This window comes from Leucopleurus acutus (genome assembly GCF_964270905.1).
Source record: "Leucopleurus acutus genome assembly, chromosome: 8".
Lineage (NCBI taxonomy): Eukaryota > Metazoa > Chordata > Mammalia > Artiodactyla > Delphinidae > Leucopleurus > Leucopleurus acutus.
Window position 1 is genome coordinate 96,741,309 of NC_139151.1, and position 23,507 is coordinate 96,764,815.

General features: G+C 41.3%; 1 protein-coding gene across 4 annotated transcripts in view; it reads right to left on the minus strand.

The window, feature by feature from the left end:
• CELF1 (CUGBP Elav-like family member 1) overlaps window positions 1-23,507 on the minus strand; it is a 70,792-nt gene that overhangs the window by 30,156 nt on the left and 17,129 nt on the right. Inside the window, exon 2 of one of the 4 annotated variants that reach the window (XM_082845505.1) lies at window positions 3,894-3,934. The exons of 2 other annotated variants lie outside the window; for them this stretch is intronic. The gene's annotated coding sequence lies outside the window, so the exon portion shown is untranslated. Of the gene's footprint in view, window positions 1-3,893; window positions 3,935-7,342; window positions 8,490-23,507 lie in introns of those variants that run through there. One more of the 4 variants, XM_082845506.1, reaches the window with a different exon arrangement.

A 23,507-nucleotide genomic window follows, 5' to 3' on the forward strand; every position in this document is an offset into this window, starting at 1 on the left:
AGTTATGTTCAGCCTGTAAAGAGGTAAACAGATGAACTCCTAAACATACAGAATGACGTTAACAAAAAATAATGAAAGGCAGTAATGTCGTGGCACAGGCCTAAATGTTCTAGTCTGTGTAACGATGGCTGACACCTGTCTGCATCTGACTGAGGAAGGTAGAAACTGTATCTTCTGTCCAATATCCAGACATAACCACGCAAAATTTAGAACTAAAATAGCAGATAGCTGCTTTTCTGCTTTTTTCAGAGACCCTGCCCATTTGATCTACTACTTTAGAGACAGAAGTGACAGGAGCTCTCTTCCACCCTATTAAAAGAGGAAGCAAAAACAGGCAGCAAGTGAGAGGAGACTGCAACTGGCACACAGTACACACAGTTCACCAAGCCCTGATTGCCAGACAAAAAGATGTTAACCCAAGCTGGGGCTGGTTGAGTTACTGGTTAGGCTAGTCCTTGTTTCTAAGTACACTGGAGTCGATCAGAAGCCTCTTCCTATAGAAAACTACCTAGACTAAGGTGCAACTTTGTGAGGCCAGTTAACAACCAAATTAGATTTTTTAGTTCAAGGATTCCTTTAAAAAGGAATCAAGTTTTCAGGAAGGCCACTGGTTGTTATGCTTTTATTATTCACTAGAAATACATGACTACTAATTACATCTCTATTTTAATCAAAATCACATCTATAACAAAAGAGCACTGCTCAGTGTAGGAAAGATGTGCACTCCTTACAGTAATCTTTACCAAGCCAAAGGTTGTAATGTTTTAAAATTCATTTTACGATTTATAAGGCTGCACTGTTTTTAAAACCTACAAGATGGAAATGTTATTACATGAGGGAGGGTGATTCTCTTTAGGCAGGTCACAAGAATTATTTCAGTATAATTAAATTCAACATGCTTGTGTGAAAAGAAAGAACAGAAATTAATCACAAGTCACTCAATTTTAGAAAAGGGTTACAAAGTTAAGTGATGATAAAAAAACAATTATGGAAATACAAAAATGCAGCTGTTAGGCGGAAATTAAAAAGTTATTCACAGAAAACTGTCCATAAGTAGTTGTATTTTAAAATTTCTTGCTCAGAAACCGTTCCAGCCTTATAACCCAGGGTCCACTGCAAAAGAAGACCTTAACTTTCCCTCAGTCTCTTTTTACCACATGTCTGTGAATTTATAGTCATGGTTTCCTCTTCTGTCCCTGGTTGGCTGTCTCAGTTTTCTTTGCCTTGAATACTCTCTACTTTGTTCTAAGGGAAACAATTTAAAGTCTAATTGTGTGAGGGTAGGAGCAGTCAGCCTGCTGTAACATTAATAACCCAAATCATTAAAAATGATCAGAGGATAAGGGAAACCCTCAAAAGAATAGCACACCCTGCATTTAGAATATCAGAAGGGGTGGGATGAATTGGGAGATTGAGTATACATATATACATACATATACATAGTGTATACATATATACGCTAATATGTATAAAATAGATAACTAATAAGAACCTGCTGTATAAAAAATAAATAAAATTCAAAAATGCCAAAAAAAAAAGAATATCAGAAGGGAATCAACAGTTTAAAAACTGGATTAGAAGAGAGAAATGCTAGAAATCACAGCATTTGTTTTGTTAAGAGTGAAAGAGCAAAGTAAAGCATAGGTGAGCAAAAAAGCCCAGGTGGTACGTGCGAACAACAGGCTGTCTATCTTGATTGATGTAACCAGGGAATTCAGTGACAGGTGAAGGGATTTTATACTTCCATCTCAATAATCTAAATGTGTTTTAAAGTGCAAAAATGTGAAGTCTGGTTATATGAGCATAGAGGAAATTAGAGCCTACTACTAAATTATAAAAGAGAGCCTATGTCATTAAAAATCCCCACCATTAGTCTATTTAAGGAAAAGTACAAAAACCTAGGGAAAAGTCATAAGCTAAGACAGTTAAGTAGACTGGCTTCCCCCCCCCCCACCCCCTGAGCTTCTGGCAGTTAAATGGTACATAAGGGATGTAGAAAAGAAGCAACCAATTGATACCACTTGAAAATAACCAACCAGAATAACTTAAAATTTAGCCTAAAACCTTTATGGACTTGAATTTCATTTCCAAAATTTAGTACTTCTAATGTAATTAGTGGGTCTCCTAAAACTCCCAAGCTAGTACCTTGCATATGCAAAAATATACTGACCTAAATTGCTAATTATCTCTGTGACATCTCACTTTGTGGGAGACTTTTTGCAAAAATGTGACAGTTAAATATAATTTAAAACAAAACAAAAAATCTTTGTTGAGTTTCCATGAGAATCTAGACAATGAAAAAATTCCTGAAAGGGGGGAGAGGGTTTTAAAGAAAAGAAGGAATAGAATTATTAATTAAAAAAAAAAAAAGTCCCATTTGTACTTGAAATCCCCATGTTTAAAACCTGGCAATAAATTAAAAATTTGAAAAACACTGGTGCCCACCAAGGATCTCTGCGAGTTGGATTTTGTTCCTGGGCCTCCCGCCTGCATTTTTTGCTTTTTGGTCTTGTGTGCCCTGCTGGCTAGGCTCAACCACTTCTAGTAATTAAGGACTGCTGATAGGATGTGGGCAGAAAGCCCCCTTCCTCCTTCCCTAGGGCTTATGTTATTTCCAGATTGTGAGCAAATGCATCCAAATTCTGTGACAGGAGTTTCATTCTAGGTTGTTAAGATACCTCCAAGAATTGTAAAGCATATCTTCTCTGGATGAAGTTTCCAGTTTAAAAAAAAAAACAAAAAACTTCCATTCCAAATCTAAAACCACTGTAAGACAAAAAGCACTAAGTTTAGTAATTGTTGTGTGCAAGTTGGTTTGCCTGTAAAATTATCATATATGGTGTATGAGAAGATAGAACAAGGTTGAAGGGAAGAAAATTTACCTTTTTTGAAATCTTTTTCCATTTCCTCTCCCTATCCTTAATCACTACTATCTTCTCCCCAGTCAGTGTCAAAGGACTAGCAGAAAGACATTCTTCCATGCTTAGTGCTCTCAGCAAAAGTGTTAAGCTCAGAGCCTTCCTTGGAGTTTCTGGGACTAACTAACCCTGACCAAATAAACTGTCCTGTCAAATTGTGACCACCATTCAAATCAGGTCATATTTTCAGGTCCCAAAATAGTTCTGGAACTTAAGTGTAATTGTTAGTTGATAACAATATAGTGTAAGCTTAAGCTTTATTTAGGCCCCAGTGCTGATTTAAAAATCAGTATGTTGGGCTTCCCTGGTGGCGCAGTGGTTGAGAGTCCGCCTGCCGATGCAGGGGACACAGGTTCGTGCCCCGGTCCGGAAGGATCCCACGAGCCACAGAGCGGCTAGGCCCGTGAGCCATGGCCGCTGAGCCTGCGCGCCCGGAGCCTGTGCTCCGCAATGGGAGAGGCCACAGCAGTGAGAGGCCCGCGTGCCGCAAAATAAATAAAAAGCAGTATGTTGAACAACTTCTGGTTCCAGGAGGGTAATGTTATCTGTGTGAAATCCACTACGTTCTGTCCTCATCCTTGTTCTTGTTTACTTGGGATCTTCCAGCTATGAAGTGCAAAGGGGAAAGAAAGCTAGCTGGGCAGCTGCTGTGTGTAGATGTACATACATACACACACCTACCCTCCCTCCCCTCTCCCCTCTCCTTCTCCACCCTCTGCCCAGCCCCAGCTGTTAGAACTAGGCAGCAGCTAGTTCAAATGGGAGATAAGCCTGCCTTGGGAAACAGCTAAGGAGAAAGAGTTCAAAGAGAGAAAAAAAAAATCTAGCTTCCTAGGAACAGGAAATTTATCCCATAATGTAGGGAAAAGCCATCACCTTTCTGAAGGCAATTTTTTCACTTCTGCAAAACAGGCCTCATGCAAGAAGGTTAAAAAGAAAACCACAGAGCACACCCATCCAGCAGTTAGCCCATACCTGTAGCTTTCCACCTCCCTCTCTGGACTACTGTCTTCACTCTAAAAAACCAAGGAAAGAAAAATAAGTGGGCCATGCCTATACTTCTCGTAATTCCAGATATGTAGCTTCTTTCCAAGGAAAAGCCCCTTTGTCACCAAGACTGAAGATAAAAAACAAACTCTCCCTCTCCCATTTTTAAAGTATACAATACCTTAACGATAAATTACATTTCACATCTCAAAGTTAATTTAAGAACACCATCAACTTAAAAATGGAGAACTAAAGTACTAAAAGGCTTAAGAAGAGGCTTACCACAAAATGTCACAACAAACAGCAAAACACTGACTAGGATTTATGAAGTTGAACTGTAGCACAGCTAGGTCACCAAAACAATCATTTTTTAGCATCTGCTTTTGGGTGGGAAACTACAGTAAAGCTAAAGGTTGTATAATCCTTTTAGCAATTAACGATCATATTGTTAATGTGAAGAGGCCATGATTTTCCCCAAACCAACCTTCCTGAATAGGCTGGTGCCAGGCATAAAGCTCTTCAAAGGCAACCCCAAGTTCCTGCCTTGCAAATGCATATTGGTGGCCCCAGGACAGTGGTGAACCACTGAAACCAACAAAAAATCGGAAGATGGGGAAGTTAATTGAAGGTAAAAGCAAACAGAGGAACCACAAAACCAGTCTGTTTCATTTTTAAACGTTATTGAACAATCTTGCAAGATTGATTCTATAAAAGCTGCCCAAATTCCAACAAACTTCCATCTACAACTCCTGCCAACTGTACTTTCTGCCTGGCCCTGGCTACAGAGAACTGCTGAAAGTCACCAAGTCTACTCTGGAAAGTGTAAGAATTCTCAAAGACAAAGCTAGAACCAGAACTCACTGTGAGACACTACACTCTACCTACCCTCCGTGAACACACAGACATTTCTTGACTGACATAAAATGGGTGCTTGAGTACTTAATCTGACTTTTCATATGGACCTAATTGGTCTTCAATTTTGCTAATGAACTAATGATGCTCCCAACCATTTTAATGCAAAGTCTACACTAACAAAAAAAAACTTCTAAAAGCACTTTCTTGGACCTGCCTACATCATTAAGTTATTAAGTGGAAAGGAACTTACATTTTCTAAGTTCACAACACCTCATTCAATCCTGTATCATTATACCCATTTAAGGTGGGGATTACTCTAAGAATTTAGATGCTAAAATAATCTACATGAGGGATTCTAACTCCGGAGCCCATGGTCTATCTCTCTTGAGAAATGTGACCATCTAGGCAGAATAAACTTTTATTGAGACAGTGTGTCTTGAGAGGGCTCTGAAGTAGTTGTTACCTTGGAGGGTAGAGAACAAGTTAAATGTCTACTTGTTAGTTTTATTCTGGAAGATATAAAGGGTAAATAAAAGACCAAGAAGTCATGTTTCCCAATATGTTGCATGGAACAGTTGAGAAACACTGCTAGTGTGTGACCCTGTGAGACCAGACTCATACTGCATGCTAGCTGGGGAATCTCCAGGATACAAAGAGCAAAAGGGAGGCCTGGGGTTGTTAAGAAGGGCCATTATATTAAAAGTATGAAGGACACACATCTAGGTCCCAGAGAACATAGCGGCCCTATATATAGGGGGCTAAGGAACAACCTTAGTTGCATAGCCAAGAGAAAAAGGAAAGTGAATTATTTATTTAAAAAACAAACACATAAGTAGGATATTAATCATCCTACTAAGTCACCCGAAGACGTTTTAAAGAAAACTTAAGCACACAGAAAAAGGACACACCATCTTCCTCCACACAGGCCCTAGTCACTTGCAGGAGGACAGTGGGAAGACTAATACACAACACAAGAAGGTATTTTCTTTTTTAAAAAATTTAATTTAGTTTTTTTGGTGCATCGGGTCTTAGTTGCGGCATGCGGGATCTTTCATTGAGGCACGCGGGCTCAGTAGTTGGTGGGCATGCAGGCTTAGTTGCCCTGAGGCATGTGGGATCTTAGTTCCTCGCCCAGAGATCGAACTCGTGTCCCCTGAATTGGAAGGCGGATTCTTTTCCTTTTTTTTAAGTGAATGGTGTTATTGTTTTTTAAAATTTATTTTATTTTTGGCTGCACTGGGTCTTTCTTGCTGTGCATGGGCTTTTTCTAGTTGCGGTGAGCAGGGGCTATTCTTCATTGCAGTGCACAGGCTTCTCATTGCAGTGGCTTCTCTTGCTGCAGAGCACGGGCTCCAGAACGCAGGCTCAGGAATTCTGGCGCACAGGCTTTGTTGCTCCGCGGCATGTGGGATCTTCCCGGACCAGGGCTCAAACCCATGTCCCCTGCATTGGCAGGCGGACTCTCAACCACTGTGCCACCAGGGAAGTTCCAAGTATTTTCTCTAAAAGCTTTGTCATTCCAGTTTGAATTTTCCTACATTTTGTTGCCTTGTCTGTAAGAAAACAGAAATGCTTTGGGGAGAGAGGAAAGCTAAATAGAAACTAAAAGCTTCAGGTTTGAGTTTTTTACATCTTTCATTTCTGTGGGGAACCAAACTAAATGCATTAAGATCTGTGAGGAAGCCTGAACTACCTTTGTCCTGTAATTCCCTGGAGCTCCACAGAGTCTATTTCTATTAATCTTACCTTCATGTTCTTAATCACTATGTGTGGAAGCATAAAGGTGGTTCCAAAGAGGGGTGAAAAGAGTTAGGGGGGGAAAAGGAGCACCAAAAAGTTAGGTGGGGTGGGGAGCAACGCAACAGACGAGGATGGAGGGAAACAAGGAGGACTGTCTGCTCGTGATATGTTTAGATGTTCCAAACATGACCTGCCATGATGTATTAAAATTGTACTTGGCAAGTCAGTGGTACAGGGGACTCTGAAAGGCAAAGTACCTATCCCACAATAAATAATCTGGAAATAATTTATATTTGGTTTTGGAATATATCCTGGAACTTACATGTTTCAAGGATGCAAGAGTGAATGAACAGTACCATCTCTCAGGGCTGATAGGAAAGGTCTCAGATCTCCTACACACCTCCCTTAGTGTAGGCAAGGTAATGAACCTTTCTTATTTTTCAGAGTTTTCTGCTGGCCTCTATCTTGAGTAAATAACAAAACACAGTCCTTTACAGTAAGATAAATGGTCACTGACTCAGTCACCATCAACAGCTCTTACATAGTATGCACTGAACCAAACTCTAGATACAGAGGCTGGTAACAGGCACAGTAATTCTCAGTGACCTACATAAGGCCTGAACCCATGACCCTAGCCTCATGAACATGACTCACTAACTTACTAACAATTGTTAGTAAGTGCTCTCAATAATACCTGGATATAAATAAAGCAGGGAGCTAAAGAAGAACTGAACTATCCAGATGAGAGATTTTTGAAATGTTTTTAAATGCAGTGTTTTTCCCATAAACATAAAGGTGAAGCTGTTCAGGTTGAAGACAGAGGGGGGCAAGGCAGATCCTACCTGTTTGCCTCTCCTGGCCCTCAGGGTAACCATAGGTCTCCTGGGAAATTTGAAAACAGGCCTGGATAATTTAAAACAATAGATAATTCACTGATTTTATATCCAGCTTTGAGATGAATAGTTTTTTGCACAGATTTTTCTCTTCGAATCTAACAGGTTATCACAAATCAAGGAATTTAAGATGCCATCAATGGTAATAAATGCGTGCATCCTCAAATTGATGGTATATGGTATTTAAAATCTGCACACCTTATCACCAGAAAGTAGGGAGAAATGTCCATTTATAAGTGGCTACAATTATAAAAGCTAACATGTTTTGAGTACTGTACGCCATGCGGTGTTTTCAGTGCTTTACATTTAATGCTCCTACCTATTCTATCTCCATTTACAGATGAGAAAAGATACAATGAAGTAACTCTCAAGATCACATGAATCCAGGCAATGAAGGAGTTGGCTGGAATGAATATAATGCCAGGCAGTTGGAACCTTGGTTGAAAGCCTGACAGATACACTGAAACTCACAGTAAACTCCCTTCTCCTAGCCACATCTTTCCCAGAGCATCTCCTTCCACTGTAATAAGTTGCTCTACAATGAACAGTCTGGGTCCTGTAGAACATCAAGTTAAAAACTATCTATAAGGAAGATCATGCACACAAACCACAGAAAAGACCGTTTAAAATGCTGAGCTCCATAAAGTTGAACCTGACCTTTTTTCTTAGGCAAATCTTGTTAAGTAGGTAAATGTCCAAAGTCTCAACTGTCCTGAGAGAGATCTGATTAAAGGTAGTGAAAACTTCCTGCTGTTACTCAGCAGATGTGTGACTCTGATCAAGTTCATTAACATCTCTTAAGTGTCAATTTCCTCACCTGTAAAAGAGGACTTAACTATACACATTATCTCAAAAGGAACCAAATGGATGCCCAGAATACACTCAAGCCACTGTACAAATCTCTAACTGGAACAGAAGACAAATAATAGGAATGACTTAGGAAAATCGTGCTTTTAAAAAATGTTTGTTACCTTTTAGACTGTTTGCAACGCCCTCACTTCTTTCTTTTTCCTCCGGTTATACGGCTGACTCAATAAGAAGGTTGGGCTTACTGCTTTGGAAAACTGCATGTCCTCCCACCCCCATACCCTAGAAAGCCAAATAACCAGATGAAAGGATCAACTTTGGAAGCTATCCTAGCTAGCCAAGCTCTTCATGATGCAGAACTCCACCAGGGATTAGTGCTAAATCCAGCTGAGTTTGTCTGGATTAGCCACTCTACCTGTTTTCCCTAGGAACCTGCAGCCAGGGAATGGCAGTTGTCACCAGATTCTAATTCAGGATCCTGGGCACACACATCACAACTAATAGTGAGTAGAATCTACTCAAAGACTAGAGCATCAAATGAAATGTGTAAAAGTATTCAGCAACAAATAGGTGGACTCAAGACTGAAAAACTAACCACTAACTGTTCTGCTCATCTGTAAAATGGGGGTGATTAGGTGGATTAAACAGATACACTGAAACACACAGTAAATGCCCTTCTTCTATTCTTATCACTCCCAGAGCATCTCCTTCCACAGTAGTAAACTGTTCCATGTTAAACAGCCTGAGTCCTGTACATCAGGCTTAGCTCTGATTTGTCTTGGTCAGCAGGGATAAAACGCGACACTTCCTCTGTGGGGTATATAAAAACCGTTCCCCCCGCCCTTCCGACACTTGCTCTGTGGCTACTATTTCCATGATTCACACTTAAGTTTGGGGCTTCTGATTCTTTACTGACTGAGTCATCTACGTGTGTTCTCTCCCTGACCCTAGGAGAGAAGATTATAAACAGATCTCAACCTCATCTCCTTCGCCACTGGCCAGTATGCTCATCCTCTCTTTAGAGGCAACAATTTTTCCCCAGCTTTAAAAAAAAAAATTGTGGTAAAAAATACACAGCAACTTCCCCGGCGGTCCAGTGGGTAAGACTCCACACTTCCAATGCAGGGGACACGGGTTTGATCCCTGATCAGGAAACTAAGATCCCACAAGCTGCACACAGTGCGGCCAAAAAAAAAAGAAAAGTTTACTATCTAACCATTTTTGAGTGTACAGTTCAGTAGTGTTAACACTGTTATGCAAAATGGCAACACTTTCTTCATGTGACAATTATAAACATTTTTCTTGTGAGCAGCCCATATTTAAGAATCAAGAGTCAGGGGGCTTCCCTGGTGGCGCAGTGGTTAAGAAGCCGCCTGCCAATGCAAGGGACACGGGTACGAGCCCTGGTCTGGGAAGATCCCACACGCCATGGAGCAACTAAGCCCATGTGCTCTAGAGCCACAGTTGTGGCTAGTTGTGCAAGCCACAACTACTGAGCCCGCATGCCACAACTACTGAAGCCCACACGCCTAGAGCCCATGCTCCACAACAAGAGAAGCCACCGCAGTGAGAAGCCCTTGCACTGCAAAGAGTAGTAGCCCCCCACTCGCGGCAACTAGACAAAGCCCGCATGCAGCAACAAAGACCCAACGCAGTCAAAAATAAATAAATAAAATAAATAAATCTATTAAAAAAAAGAATCAAGAGTCAGAATTGGCATAAAGCCTGACTTTGCCAGTATCTTCCTTATCTGTATATCACAAACAATAAATATAACACCTATCTGACAAAGCCACCATCTTTTTTTTTCCTTTTTTAAAAAATTTATTTTATTTATTTTTATTTTTGGCTGAGTTGGGTCTTCGTTGCTGGGCGTGGGCTTTCTCTAGTTGCGACGAGCAGAGGCTACTCTTCATTGCAGTGCGCGGGCTTCTCACTGCGGTGGCTTCTCTTGTGGAGCACAGGCTCTAGGCACGCGGGCTTCAGAAGTTGTGGCTCACGGGCTCTAGAGAGCAGGCCCAGTACTTGTGGCGCACAGGCTTAGTTACTCCGTGGCATGTGGGATCTTCCCGGACCAGGGATCTAACCTGTGTCCCCTGCATTGGCAGGCGGATTCTTAACCACTGCACCACCAGGTAAGCCCCAACGTAATTATTAAATCCTCTGAAACTGCTACAAAAAGTGGTTCACAAAGTTGAATGGTGGTGAGTTGGACTTTGTTCTTCTTCCTTTCCCTGATCTGCCATCTTATCTCTGTTTAGTTATATGATCTTTCCATACGACTATGTACACAGCTAAACAAGAGTTCATCTCACCTAAGAGGCATTCCATTTTGGAGGTGCTCAGGTGAGGCAGACAGGGAATGCAAAATACATTTTAAAAAATCTCTTTTCCTACTTCCTCCCAAATGCCTATACTCTCCAAGTAATTCTCAAATCCCCATTAAGTATTCCCTCTCTCCTCCCCATACAGCTCTCTATTGCAGGGGGAGGGGAGTAGGAATCTCATTCTGTCTTTAGCTCCTCCAGTTTCCTTGGCAGCACTGTCAGCCCTGGGCAACAAAATTGCTGGATGTAGCAGCAGCAATTTACATATGGTAGCTAAGCTAATGTGCAGCTTTCTCCGGGAAGAACTGCTAACTGTCCTATGTATCTTTCTAGTTTGAACCCAATGTTCCAGGCATATCAGTGTTAAATATTTGCCTAGCAGCTTCTACCTCCCAAAGACACAGGGAACCATGCACAGAAGTCAGAGGCAGCAAAGGTTCCCCACTGTGTAGAAGAAGTGGGGGTTCTAAAGATACAGAGGAGGGCTACAACAATTGAGACACTGACAAAGCACCTAATCCGCACCCAAAGCCTCAGTCATTCCAATTTCCCATAATATTCATGTATCATTTCCTGAAATTTGGCATGTTCAAAGACCACCAGTTCCGCCTTAGTTTCACTGCCCGGCCATAAGGCCAAATCTGTCTCATCTAGTGAGTCACTACTGCTCCTCTCTCCAAATGCATTTTGATTTCAGCCCACTTGTGCAGCTCATCAGGGCTGCACCATATGTTAGTACCATGTAGGCAGAATGTGACTAATTTTTTTTTCTAAAACACTGTCAGAGTTACTTTTTAAATTACCTTATAATCTTGATGTCTCTGAAGAGTCATTTCTATAATACATAACCTTCTGGAAATGACTTTATTCTCCTGAGTGCTCAAAGGAGATTCTTCAGCATTTTCATTCCCATTTTCCAGATGAGGGAACTAAAGTGAAGATAGCAGACTAAGTGACCCAGGTTCCACAAGCAGCCAGTAAGATTTTTACTTTCTGGAGTCACAGCACTCTATTTGGTAAAATAAGCCAGTCTGTAAAATGCTTTTTTGGAGGGGAACTCAAAATATTCGTTTGCTTTTATTTTTCTGAGGTGATTATTAAACTTTAAGCATAACAAGTACTTGGAATTTATGGGCTGATTTTTTTTTTTTTTTTTTTTTTTTGGCCGTACGGGGGCCTCTCACTGTTGTGGCCTCTCCCGTTGCGGAGCATAGGCTCCGGACGCGCAGGCTCAGCAGCCCAGCCGCTCCGCGGCACGTGGGATCTTCCTGGACCAGGGCACGAACCCATGTCCACTGCATCGGCAGGCGGACTCTCAACCACTGCGCCACCAGGGAAGCCCCCTATAGGCTGATTTTGATGACTGGTCTCATGATATCCATCTGAGTAGTTTTAAGGGAAAAGGACTGAATGAGACATGGACCACAAATGTTTTTCTAAGGCAGAGATCATAAATGGGTGGAACTAACATTTTGAGAGTAAAAGAAATATATCTGGCTTGCAGATTCAGCTACCATCACCATGTCCCCTAAAATTTTTTTTAAAAGGAGGGGCTACTCCTCCCTACCCTAGGCAACATGCCTCTTCTCCAGCAATAATGGTTGCTGGTTTTGATAGTTCAACTTATTTCAGGACAGTCTCCGTAGGTCTTTTCTTTCAGGTCATATGTTCATTCCAGTAATTGTTTGGGGTAGCAGTTTTTTGTGTTTTCTTTTGCGGTACGCGGGCCTCTCACTGTTGTGGCCTCTCCCGTTGCAGAGCACAGGCTCCGGACGTGCAGGCTCAGCGGCCATGGCTCACGGGCCCAGCCGCTCCGCGGCATGTGGGATCTTCCCAGACCAGGGCACGAACCCGTGTTCCCTGCATCGGCAGGCGGACTCTCAACCACAGCGCCACCAGGGAAGCCCTGGCGTAGCAGTCTGACTGACACTGCATTAAGATCTTTCTATTCTGATAAACAAGGTACTACTGTATAGTACAGGGAACTATAATCAATATCCTATGATAAACCATAATGGAAAAGAAGATGAAAAAGAATTTATATATGCATAAATGAATCACTTTGCTGTACAGCAGAAATTAACACAACGTTGTAAATCAACTATAATAAAATTTACAAAAAAGATCTTTCTAGTCTTCAATTGATAATAGCACTTGCAAAATATAAAAAATGATCTTAAATATCTTATCAATAGTGAAACCTGCACATGCCCTTTGAATCCAGCAATTCAGCAACTCCAGTTCTAGAAATACAGCCTTCAAATAAGCTTACACCTGATGTACACAAAGGGGCATACATAAGAACGTTGTTTATAATAGCAAAAACTGGAAACATATATGCGTATCAGTTGGGTGCTGGTTAAATAAACTATAGTACAGAGACACAATAGAACACTCTGTAGCTATTAAAGAGAAAAAGGTAGTTCCAATGTACCACTAAGGACTGATCAGGAGGATATATTTATATAAGAAAGGATTGGGAATTCCCTGGCGGTCCAGTGGTCAGGACTTAGCACTTTCACTGCCAGGGCCCGGGTTCAATGCCTGGTCGGGGAACTAAGATCCCTCAAGCATCGTGGCGCAGGCAAAAATAAAAGAAAGAAAGGGTTTACACATGGCTTGTACATAAATAGAATATCTCTGGAAGGATAAAGAAAAAATTGCTAACAAGGTTGCAGAAGTGGAATACTGACTGAATTGTCTACATATGGATATGCTATCTATTCTACAGAAATTTTTTTTTAAAGAAAACTCTTGAAATTATGAGGGACAAAGAAAAATCCCAACTCAAGCTCTGTTACAAAACAAGCACCTTGTTTTTGTATTTTTTTTCCTGCTTTGCCAGAAACTTGTGTGTGGAAACAGCCAATGTCCAGGTTAACCAGCAGTATACCTACCATGTGTGAGCCGAGTAATTATATTATACCATTTGAAATTATCCCAGCAACTCAACTGACTGCAAACATTACAGCTGGACTATCTACAAAGTTTGGAGGTATTTTCAATCACTCAGCTGTATATCTATGTGTACATTTCTTCAATCAACCCTTCTTGCCAGGCAGAGTGCAACATTAGCCGGATTCCAGTAAGGAAAGCAAAGGACAGGGTGAGATAATATGTCAAAACAAGTTCTATAAATACAGCTTTTGGCCTAGTACCTCAAAAAGGAATCAAAACAGCTTCAAGCTTAAATAGAAAAATCCTACAGTCCTGCAATATCTTGCTTGAAAGCTCTAGAGAACAAAAGAGGCCAGGGATCTGGAATCTTGTTTCTCACACCATATCTTGTGTCCCCCTCCCTAATCTCAGAAGGAGGTTAAGATCGAATTGCAGGTTATCATTCCAGGTCAGCATCTCCCCACCTTTTCCCTTATCTTACCCCCAACACTACCAAATACATCAATATCCTCTCACTGAGCTCACTCCCAACTCTTAGGCTAACATGCCCAATATATACAACATACAACAGTTCTTCCACAGTACCTAACACCTAACTTCTATCATCTCCAAAATCTTTGACCAAGCAGCCAGGAACCCTGCCTGTACCATCTGCCCCAACCTCACCCTAAACACATGGGCACTCAGCAGGATGCTTCCATATGGTCTTGTCTCAGGAGGTTTGTCCTATTCTGTTGAAAAGCAGGAAACTCTACTCAATCTCTTTCTGTTCTTAAGGTCATAATTCTACAAAACCAGAAACCACTTCTTTCTGTAGAGACGCTTCCTGAGATAGTTAGGTTTTATGCCAGAAAATACAAAAATTACACCTTTGCTTCAGCCAATCAGGGCGTATGTTCAGCATGACTTGATTCATCCCAAAGGATGTGCAGCCCTAGGGCAAATTCTAAATATCTCTTTAATACTGTCACTTTAAAAAAAAGTGACTTCAGTTATCATGCTTTCATCACTCTCAAATTGTGCTCCTAAAAGTGCTTCTCACATTTAAATACCCATTTATATGATCTCTGTCACCTCCTTCAAATCACTCCTAAAAAAAATCCCACTGTTCCACAAAATTAAACTTGTCAGTGCTTTGATTTCATTTTTACAAAAACAAGCTCTCTGTAAAATGGGAGATCTATCCATCAAAAAACACACATAGAGAACATCCAACTTGATACCTAGAAGCAGAGAGGGTACAAAAAAGGCCCAATCCCCATCCCTGTTCAGAAGACAAGATTTACACAAACAAAAAACATAGGACAGGGCTTCCCTGGTGGCGCAGTGGTTGAGAGTCCGTCTGCCGATGCAGGGGACACGGGTTCGTGCCCCGGTCTGGGAAGATCCCACATGCCGCGGAGCAGCTGGGCCCGTGAGCCATGGCCGCTGAGCCTGCGCGTCCGGAGCCTGTGCTCCGCAACGGGAGAGACCACAACAGTGAGAGGCCCACGTACCGCAAAAAAAAAAAAAAAAAAAAAACCCATAGGACAGCATATACACAAGGGAAAGCATATACGGTTAGAGAAAATCTGTCATCAATTTGAGAGAGACAAACACCTTAGAAGAACTGATTCTTCCCTGTCTAAATCAAACTTTTGTGCTATTTAATCACGTCTAAGATGGAATAACATTTTTGCTACCCTCCACTGAAATTACTCAGCCTACCAATAATTCTTCCATCATCATTTCTTTTAAACACATCTCCCTATTATCCTGTTACACTAACACAGATCACAGCTAGTGGATTAGGTAAAATCTGCCAGTCTTCCCTTCCCATGCTCCCCTATGAAGGCCTCTCCTGAAGATGTGTAGCGCAGGAACCAAGAGTTAAAGAAACTAAAATTAACTCTGCTTTCAATATCTTCAGTAAACAGTCTGGCACCAGCAGAGATAAATTAGTAATTCTGGGAATGCTTCACAGACTATTTGCCTTCCAGCTTTTTATCATCAAAAAATGAATTAGTTGACAGAGACCTGCAAAACCAAAGTCATATAGTATAGTCATTTTCAGAAGGAAATTCTAAAATGAAACTGGGTTAAACTGATTCATGATTCAAAAATCCCCAAATAAAACTCAGAACGTGTTAATAAAATTAATAGTCAAATATTGACTATAAGCCTATAATGCACCCTACACTCAGACTCTGGAGTCACACCACTTTTTTTTTTTTTAATTTATTTTATCTTTGGCTGCATTGGGTCTTCGTTGCTGCACACAGGCTTTTCTCTAGTTGCGGCGAGCGGGGGCTACTCTTCATTGAGGTGCACGGGCTTCTCATTGTGGTGGCTTGTCTTGTTGCAGAGCACGGGTTCTAGGCGTGCAGGCTTCAGCAGTTGTAGCACGCGGGCTTGGTAGTTGTGGCTCGTGGGCTCTAGAGTGCAGGCTCAGTAGTTGTGGTGCATGGGCTTAGTTGCTCCGTGGCATGTGGGATCTTCCCAGACCAGGATTCGAACCCGTGACCCCTGCATTGGCAGGTGGATTCTTAAAACACTGCGCCACCAGGGAAGCTCCCACACCACTGCTTTTGAATCCCAGTTTTGAGCTTACTAGCCAGGTTTAGCTTTGGGTAAACTGTTTAACTTCTTTATACCTGTTTTCTCATCTGCCAAATGGTTATGGTAACTGTATCTACTTTAGAAGATGTTTGTTAGAATTTTAAAACTCATGTATGTAAAAGCATTTAGAACACTGCCTGGCACACAGAAACCACTCAATAAACTTTTGCTATCATTATTATTCCAGGCACTAAGGTTGGTGCCTATGGTGGGAGAGGATTGTTTCTCTTCAAAATGGAGGACGTAAGATTTTAATTTTTTTCTGTTCTTCTTCAAATTCTTTTCCCATTAAGGTTATTACAGAATATTGAGCAGAGTTTCCTGTGCTATACAGTAGATCCTTGCTGGTTATCTACTTTAAATACAGCAGTGTGTAGATGTCAATCCCAACAAAATGGAGTACCTAACATTAGACAGAAATATTTCCTATTAGAGGGAGAGGGAGGGGTGTAGATAAGAAGGCAATGACTGGCTGACAAATCTTCAACTGGGCCTGTTCGCGTCCAGTGTAAGTGTAACCTTCATTACGAAATACTGAACCACTTGTTCTAAGAGCACTTATTTATTTATAAACATTTATTTATTACCCTCCCGCATCATATCAAAAAAGGATTTATGGAAGCTTTCAAAAAGCATACAATGAAAAAAATAACAACTAATGAGACCAGGAAAATTATAATTTTTTTTTAAAGATCAAGAACAAAGGGAAAGCTGAAATAGAGATGTGCTAAACCACAGAGTCCTTTATTGAGGTTGAGCAGTAAAATCAGAGAGCTGCCACTGATTTTAATCTCCAATGATAGACCCTAAAGAGAGTATATAGTGATTCATGGTATAAATGAGAAAACATTAGTAGAATGGCAAAATGAGACAGGCACTAAGAGTTGCCAAGGGGAAGCTGAAGCCCACTTAATGCCACACTCAACAGTATTTTATAAAGTCATCAAGTATGTAGGACCCATGAGAGACTCAGCACCAGGTCCTAGGCCCTACACAAACACATACACCTGAAGCCAACAATGGACAAGTCACAGAACAACAGACTCCTAAGTGATTCAAAGGTAGAATACATCAGTAAATGGTCACATGGAACCCTGCAACCATACCACACAGCCACAGAAGAACCTGCCTCAGTGACTGTATTTCTCCAGCATTTTAAGTCCTTTACTCTCCTCATGGGCCACAGTTACAAATATGTGCAGAGAACTGTCTCATCCCTACTCAGCTGACAAGTTCTATTCCCAACTCGGCATGCTTATGACTCATGGGGGGGATGGGGGAGGGGAGTAAAAGGAAAGGGTAAAACAAAGAAACCAACTTGAATTTAGACTTAAGTTGATCAAGATCGAGCAATTCATTTCTGTCTAATCAGAATATCTCATAACAAAGCACGAGAGTACTCCTTAAATATATAACAAATCCAATACTCTTTGGAAATAAACTGAAATCTGTCTGCATGTCATGTCCCATACTATTCCTTAAATAGACATGACACCAAAAAACATTACAAGCCCTCTGGTAAGGCCAAACTTTACAAAGCACTCTGAATCTGTGCAAACAGCATAGGCCACTGCAAAGCCCAAAGCAATGGGGCATTTCCCACAGTTCCTTTCCCGGCAAAAGGCCAAGGGAAGAGGCTTAGCCCCTACTGTACCCTCTTCCAAAAAGATGTGTATGAGGTCATTTCTTAAGGGGGTAAACGTGTCTCAGCCTTTTCTACTCAAATCTTACATCAGGAAATTTGTGTGCCAGGAAAGGAATTCATTTCCACCCCTAAGAACTGGGCTTTGTGACAAGTGAAAAACCAAAGGGAAAAAACACTACTACTTTAATGAGAAAAGTTTCTAAGAGAACCCAGAGACCATTTCTGACACTATGTTTACCAGTTTGGCATCCTCTCCCTAAAATATATTTTGTTAAATAATACAAATCTTGTCTCCTCACCCCATCCCCAAGATTCTGAAACATTCTTTACCATTTATAATTGACAAAACAAAACAAAAAAGACAAACGGGTCACCTCTTCAACTTGAAAACCTCAGTCCTCCACAGAAATGTACACAGACAGACAGATGGACGCACGGAAGAACACAAATTGCAAGCCCTGGCTGAGCCCTGAGCAGGCCAGAGCCAGGATGGGCACACAGGGCAGCCACGCGGCCGAGCTAGTGGGCTGCTCCTGCTGTTGCTGTACAAATATAGAAAGCTGAAAAGTGGAACAGCAGCTTCAGCAAAACAGGTCCTCCTCCCTGCTCAGAGAGGGAGGAGCAGGGACCTGAACAGCTTTATCCATACATGGTTGCTGAAAGGGGGCCATTAGTGAAAGCCCAATTATCTCACACACATGCACTGTGTTCACATGCTCCAGACAAAAAACAGAAACACACAGGCCGGTACTTGAAGAAAGGTTTGAGATTCTATTTTGGCCAAGGAACTTCCCGATAATTTCAGTCACTTACACCAAGAATCCCTCTGCCACCGCAAACAGGAAAGACACTGTGAGAACTTCAGCAGGCTGCACTCTTACCAGGCCAGCAGCAGCCATGAGGCTTAATTTATCATTTAAATCCTGGAACTTAACATGCAAAAAAGGTTATTCCGCATGTGTGTGAAGGGTCCTAGACTTCATGGGCCCTTTGCTGCTTTCAGAATGAAGGTCTCATTCCAACTCTCAGACAGTTTTAGGTCTCTCTTTTTCTTTTCTTCTGATTTACAAGTTAAAATAAATTTGATACAACTTTTAAAATATATTTCCCAGGATGCTGGCTTATATAATCAGAAGTCAAATGTTTATGTTCTAAAAATTACTTTGCTTGGAACAATTCATTCAGATTCATCTCAATGTGAAATATATGAAAAGCTTAATTTCTGGCCAGAGTGAACTCTCCAAAGATAAGAAATGCATGGTTTTAAAAAAAAAAAAAAAAAAAAGGCAGGCAACCAAAGAAGGAAAGAAAATGCATGGTCGATGGGTTCAAATGATTCTGTACTTTAGTTCTCAATGAATCAACCAATACTTACTGTGCATTTGAGATCTTTGATTACAAAATACTTGCTAAGTCACCCAGTTGCGAAGGGGAGCTCCAGAGAAGAGAACATTGCCTAGCTCCTTTCCATCACTGACATGTCTGGTATATGTGTGTGCACAATCCTCCAGTTTATGGGACATAAATAAACATACTAGGTTGCTGGGGGGACATAAATAAACATACTAGGTTGCACCCCAGCAAAACGCTTTCTCTAAAACTGAAAAAAAGAAAACCCTTCAAATTCTTAAAATTAATTGGTTCACCATAATTATTTACTTTAGTATATTTTATAGGCAAATTGACCATTTGAAATTTTCTCTTTACCTTTTGTAGGTAATGTAGTAATGATGAGCAAATTATGCCAAATTATGGCAAAACTGATCTCTCAATCCCACCACCTAGATCTCACAGTGCAAGGCACAGCCTTGTCCACACTCTGTTTGACGTGCTGAAAAAGAAGAGCACAGGGACTTCCCTTGTGGCTCAGTGGTTAAGAATCCGCCTGCCAATGCAGGGGACACAGGTTCGAGCCCTAGTCCGGGAAGATCCCACATGCCACGGAGCAACGAAGCCCATGCGCCACAACTACTGAACCTGTGCTCTAGAGCCCGTGAGCCAGAACTACTGAGCCCGAGTGCCACACCTACTGAAGCCGCGCGCCTAGAGCCTGTGCTCCGCAACAAGAGAAGCCACCAAAATGAGAAGCCCACGCACCGCAATGAAGAGGGTAGCCCCCGCTCGCCGCAACTAGAGAAAGCCGGCGCTCAGCAACGAAGACCCAACGCAGCCAAAAATTAATTTTTTTTTTTAAAAAAAGAGAAAAGACCACAGCAGAATTCCAGCAATGGAGGCATTTTCATGTCCCACAAAACAAGGACACGCAAGTGTTCAACATTTTATTTAAAATCTCTTAACTGTGTTAGTGTCTCATACATTTTTTTAATACATTTAATTTTTCTGAGCAGGCCTGTTATAGCAACTTTGATTTCCCAAAGTGTATTGTATTGTGGACTACTATGTTATTTTTTGGGTGAGATCACAGCTTTAATTACCCATTAAGATTACTTACGTAAAGATAAACAACATGGGCTTCCCTGGTGGCGGAGTGGTTGGGAGTCTGCCTGCCGATGCAGGGGACATGGGTTCGTGCCCTGGTCCGGGAAGATCCCACGTGCCGCGGAGCGGCTGGGCCCGTGGGCCATGGCTGCTGGGCCTGCGCGTCCGGAGCCTGTGCTCCGCGACGGGAGAGGCCGCAGCGGTGGGAGGCCCGCGTACCGCAAAAAAAAAAAAAAAAAAGATAACACAATGCAAAAAACCACAATTGTATACAGCAAGGGTGTTTAAAGTATAACCACAAAATCAAAATGGCTATACACACCTATAGTATGGCCATTGGCAAGTCATTTCTTTCCTGTTACCTGCTTCCTCAAGTGAAAAATGGTATTGGACCAGATCAGGAGTCCACATTTAGGGTCCACAGACCTGTAGAATTCATGGATATTTCATGCATGCCATAAACCCCACTATATTATGTGCAAAATTTTATATATATGTAAAATATATTTATGTACTTAATTTATGTTTATAGGGAAATGGGTCCATGGCTTTTTACCAGATTTTCAAAGGGGGGTCCATGATCCAAAACAGGTTTAAGAACCAAAGACTAAATGATATATAGTTTGTTCCATCTCTAACATTCTGTCATCTCCTCTTGCACTTCCTAGTCCAATAAGAAGGCAATCTTCATGACTAAACCTAGTCAAGAATAAACAAGTCACCCTGGCCAAGAAATTATTCAAAACAATATATCCCAATTCAAAAGAATCTCAATTGTTTTTAGATGCAGACTAACATAATGCCTTTTAAAAAAAATTCTCAGACTTCCCTGGTGGTCCAGTGGGTAAGACTCCGAGCTCCCAATGCAGGGGACCTGGGTTTGATCCCTGGTCAGGGAACTAGATCCCACATGCATCCCGCAACTAAGAGTTCCCATGCCGCAACTAAAGAGGCCACACATGGCAATGAGGATCCCATGTGCCACAGCTAAGACCCGGCACAGCCTAAATAAACAAATAAGTATTTCTCAAAAAAAATTCTCAAGCTATTGTAAATCAACCATAACTTCAATTAAAAAAAAAAAAAGCCTCAGGAAAAAATTTTTTTTTCCCAAGCAAATTTTACTACCACAGCTCACCTCAGGAGGCTTACAGGAGAGTGGAATTCTGTAGATCTGCTGAGGAACATCCCACTAGATACTTCCTCTCTTACCAGGTGTACTTTTTTTTTAAGAAGCTAAGGCCTCCAGTTTCCTACTTCTAATTCTATCCTGTAGCACAGAAAGTAATAGGAGACAGGTAGAGAGGGAAAAAACTAGAGCATGGAAGATTGGAATAAAGACGACTGATAATAGGCAAACAAAGAAGCTACCCATCCTGTCAGCAAGACGTGATATCTGAGAATAGCCACTGCCTAATATCTCAATTTGTAAAAAGTATATTAGATAAAAGAAAAACCTAGCCTTCCTCTAAGACAATAAAGGAAAAAAATGTGTCTGTTACTGAACCATTTAAGCCTAAAATTTTTAGGTTCTCATGGCAACCTAAGTCATCACACTGCACATACTGTATATAAAGTACATATTTAGAGGCTTAACTAGTAAACTCAAAATGTGACATATGTGCAATGTGGGCGACAACATTATTCTGGGAACTTTAAAATCTTCCAACTTTTATTTTGCAGCCTCAAAGATGATATAATACAGTCAACTATGCAGAAGGTGCAAGCTCAAGGAAGAGGTACAAAGAACATAAATAGAAGCAAAGAGATGAAAGACAAGAAAAATCAGGCTATCAGAAAGTTTCTGAACATGGCTCTCCCTCCCACTGTGAATCAACCTGTAAATGGAGACTTAAAAAACAAGATTGCTAGTGAGGACATATATCAAGATAGCATTTGGGACACACTTTAATGTGGGTCCAGTCAAAAGAGGACATGGTCACAGAGCAGACCATTTGGTAAAAATGGCACTGACTGCAAGGTAGCCAAGAGACTGGTGATTTCTTTCTCTCTCTTTTCTAGGAGCTCATGGAATATGGCTGTTTGGAATTAAGAAGCAATGTCAGAGCCAAAAGGATGGCTGTGGGGCATGGGAGTTGGAAGATGGGGACCAGACTTTAAGAAGAAGGGTAAAAAAAGGGAGATGGCAGTCTTTCATGTCACATCATTTCTCACTAAGGAACCAAATAAAGATGTAACATCCAGTTTTCTCACCTACTAAATGACCTGTGGGAGGGATACCCCCACCTATCTGCCCATAGGAACTCCATGCATTTCTTTTTAAAGGCACAAAGATGCTATGAATGCTACCTACCTTAAAACCACATTTCCATGCCACTTTCGTTAGGGTTAAATCACTCCTACTTTTCAACAAGAAAACAGGTAAACAGTTTAGGTAAGGTACGCAAACAGTATCTTACCAGGGCAGTTAAAAGATACGCCCATTTTTTCCTAACTCAATGGTAAGAACTTCTAAAATAAGACAATGAATTTACATTACTGATTAACAGTTAAAAATTATACTACTACATGAAAAGGAGTGGTTACAAAAATAATTTCATTTTTTAAAAAATATTTACTTATTTATTTATTTTTGGCTATGCTGGGTCTTCGTTGCTGCACACGGGCTTTCTCTAGTTGTGGTGAGCAGGGGCTACTCTTCATTGCGGTGCTCAGGCTTCTCGTTGCAGTGGCTTCTCTTGCTGCGGAGCACGGGCTCTAGGTGCAAGGCTTCAGTAGTTGCAGCACTCTGGGCTCAATAGTTGTGGCTTGTGGGCTCTGGAGCACAGGCTCAGTAGCTGTGGTGCACGGGGTTAGTGGCTCCGCGGCATGCGGGAATCTTCCTGGACCAGGGCTCGAACCCGAGTCTCCTGCATTGGCAGGCGGATTCCTACCCACTGCGCCACCAGGGAAGCCCAATTATTACATTATTTTCATGAGGCTTAGCCTTTAGAAGCAAGAAAAGGAAAGGAAAATAGCACAGAATTTGGAGTGTGGACTCAAAGCCCAGCCCTGACCTACAACTTGATAGCTGGATGCCCCCAATAAGTTACTATCCTCCCTGAGGTTCCTAACCTCAAGTTTCCTTGTCTACAAAATGGTACCGATGAAACCATCTCTCTCTTCCTCTCCTTTTCGTTTCTCTCTCTCACTCCCCACACCTCCCACCCAAAACGTGAAGTCTAACAGCTCGTTTCTGTCATTACACTGTAATTCAGCATACTTTCTTATCAAGAAAAACTGTATGATGAACTTTTAAGCAAAAATTCACTGGTCAAATTAAGAACCAGAATAATGACAAAAATAATAAATATGTTTTGGACTAAATGAGGGAAAAGGGCACTGGGTTGAGGCTACAATTAGAGATTTCTTTCAGAGCCAGGCCACACCCGCTAATGAC